Consider the following 3165-nt stretch of genomic DNA (forward strand, 5'->3'; position numbering starts at 1 on the left):
CCAGGTGCTGCGTAAAAGTGGAAAACAGAACCACCTTTACTTCTTCCTTGCAGGGGGCACTCCCTTGCTCCTTGGTGGTGTCTGACAGCAGCAGTCTAGCTGACTGCTGGCCATCTGTGTCTGAGCAGAGCATGCAAAAGGTAGGAACAGCCCGAGGGCTGCCCTCAGAGCTGAAAGACACTTGCTCTTCCACTAATGCCAACAGCTTATATTAAACATCTGTGAAGGAAAATAAAAATAGACAAACGGATAATTACCCAAATAAACTGCCTACACTGGTTTTCATTCAAAATTGTAAGAATCAGGTTTTATTATTTACTCTGCTAGAATTTGACATAGGCAGTAAGCTTTATATATATCTTACAGTACTGCATCCTTTGGTATGGCATAGAAAACAGGGAAAAAGGAATACAGGTGAGAAATGCGTAAGGGATATTTTGTTTATACCATGTGCCGAGTGACCGACCCACACTTGCTGCATGTCTGTTGATCAAGGTATATGACTTGTCATAATTTTCTCAAAATCCTTCTGATTAGAAGAGGTTCTGCCTGTAAATCAGCATGAAATCTTGTTTATCCTACTTACACCATTCCTCTGCTATGAATTGCTAGATAAATTACATCTACTTTTCTAAAATTAACAACATGCAAGTTGTAAGTGGTGACACTGATATGACAGCACAGAAATATCTAAAATAGGCTCTCAACTAGGTGATGTCAATTCTGTTTGCTTAAGAAACTCATTTGTGAACTTGATCACAGACTAAGTTCAAAAATCCTCTTAGTACCAATACTGCAATGCACACTGTTATCACAAAAGCCAGAATTGTACCTATGTACCACATCAGACCTACCTCAGATGTAACAGTTCTCATTTTTAACACTACAAGTTAATTGCTATTTCAGGAACAAAACTCATCAGAATCTTACCTACAGAGCTGTGATCTGAGTATCTTCATACTTAAATGGGAACAAGAATTATCATCTCATACTCTAAGCTTCCGCAGATATCAAGATCAGTTTTGTGCAAAACAAAAAATACTAACTTGCATAAACTATGCAATTTTTTAATATTAACTGATATTCAGTGGTGCAGTCTTACTGAATTGTAATAGAGTTGGCAACAAGAAATATTTTCCAGCTGTAATTTATCCTGGTTAATGAGTTAATAGTGATCAGGCTTGTTCACATTAATGTTGAAAAAAATTCAGTGCACTGCTCAATTTTCAGTTTTTGTTTGTTCTTTTTGGGGCACTATGTTTATTCTCTAGAGCTAAACTTAGTACTGAAATAATTTGGAGAGGGATCTCGCAAATAGCACTGGGTTGAAGGTTGGCTAATGCATGCTTTTTCATAGAAGCTAGTGCAATTATTCACAATGGGAGGCAATATAGGTATTTGGAGAATCAAGCTCAGAGTATTGCAGAAACTATTTTCTTGTAGTTTTGACTGTGGATTTGGATCAATGTGTTGTTGTTCAAAATAAATACAGTCAATCCCTATAAATGCATCTCAGTATATTTTTATTAAAACAAAACAAAGTAAAACAGCCCTCCCCTCTAGCACCCAAGGACATATTAAGAAAGAAATAGCTGCCTGTTATGACCTGCAATGTTTTACAGTCTTGTGCTGCAAGAACCCATTGACTAACAAGCTGCATTCCCAGAGCGCAGACCCCCAGTGGCAGATTTTGTGGGTGAGAGGCAGTGCCAAAGCACAGAAGTGCTCACAAATATGTAACGGCCACTTTGGGGCCAGCAGTTACCCGTGCAGCAATGAGAAGGCCAGGCCCCCTGCCTCTGGACCTCCTCCCACTCCTGTCTGCAGCATGCCTGGGGATGCCTTCTGCCACAGCTTTCCCACCAGCCTAACGGCAGCCAGAGCCTAGGTGTGGCGGCCTTACTTCTGTCCCACTTAAGAACTTGCTTTTAAGGCATGTGTAAATCACATCAGAATTTCTCCTGCGAAGCTTACAAAATGCCCAAAGCTAATTTAAATATTTTTCTACTGTTAACAGATTCCTAACAAGGACGTGGTTTGCTTCTTTCAATTAAAAAATACAAATAAATAGAAACTTGTTCTGTGGGGGTGGGAGGAGAGAGAATGATTAAGCAGCTTCACATTTACTCATGAAGCCACAAGACACAAAAGAATTTGAAACAGCAGCAGACGTTTCATCCTCCACCCATCCCAATGGCCTTACCTTCCCAAGTCTGATTTTCTATGTTCTCCTCTGTTTTTCCAGCCAACAGTGAGTGCTATGCTCTATCTCTATACAGTACATCTCCAGAGCTTAAAATACAGCATGCTTTTTTCAGTTACTTATGAATCTTAGAAAGTTCTCATGAGAGCATATTCAAGTTTCACCTCACACGCTTTCTTTTTGGCAGTTGCTTGCATTTCCCTCCCCCCCCCACTGTTCCCACCAAACAACCTTGTGCTGGAAAACACAACAATGAAGTGTAACTTCCAGTAACAGCTGCTCTTTTTCTGTTAGTACAAATGTTATTGCATAACAGAACTCTTGTCTCAATGTACAACTTTTAAATCCTTCCTTTTTTGAAACTTCTATTAAAAATGGAGAAACATTAGCCAGGAAGTAAATCTGCATATATGTTATGAGTTTGGACTTTTTTTCCCCCACCTTCTAATTTGCTCTTGCAACTTATCATAGAAGCATTAAGCTAATTGTACTATAATTGTTTCTGTTTATTTGCACATTTTCCTGCCTAATATCAGAGAAAGCAGTATGTCAGTATTTGTAGCCCTTGGTGTTTCTTTACGTGGTACGAAGACATTAAACACCAAGGTCATTTTTATCTCTTTTCTGATCTCAACTTCCTCCTGAAGATACCACTTAGAGAAGAAATATTACCACACCTTCCATCAGTGACGACCAAGCTTTCAGGCCAGATGGCCCAAAAAGCTCCTTTCCATGAAGGGAGGCCAGATTAACACGACCCCTCTCAGATCCACCTAGGAGCTGAGCACTCTGCTTTACATTATTAGAAATTAAGTTTTCTTTCACATTCCAAGCATTGCTCTAATCATCCAGGAATCAAGAGTGAGAATTCAATTTGACAATTGGTAAAACAAAGTCAACCCTTTTGGGCTAAGGTCAATCATAAACTCTTGGTTACTCCAGGAAATACTATATGTATTTTA

At 39.2% G+C, this 3165-nt stretch overlaps 1 protein-coding gene across 1 annotated transcript in view; it reads right to left on the reverse strand.

Moving 5' to 3' along the window:
- ALDH1A2 (aldehyde dehydrogenase 1 family member A2) overlaps window positions 1-2294 on the reverse strand; it is a 92956-nt gene extending 90662 nt beyond the window's left edge. Inside the window, exon 1 of the mRNA XM_052672412.1 lies at window positions 2204-2294. The gene's annotated coding sequence lies outside the window, so the exon portion shown is untranslated. The remainder of the gene's footprint in view (window positions 1-2203) is intronic.
- Between the last annotated feature and the right edge of the window lie 871 nt (window positions 2295-3165).

The sequence above is a fragment of the Tympanuchus pallidicinctus genome, unplaced genomic scaffold, assembly GCF_026119805.1.
Source record: "Tympanuchus pallidicinctus isolate F22 unplaced genomic scaffold, pur_lepc_1.0 scaffold12, whole genome shotgun sequence".
NCBI classification, from domain to species: Eukaryota; Metazoa; Chordata; class Aves; order Galliformes; family Phasianidae; genus Tympanuchus; species Tympanuchus pallidicinctus.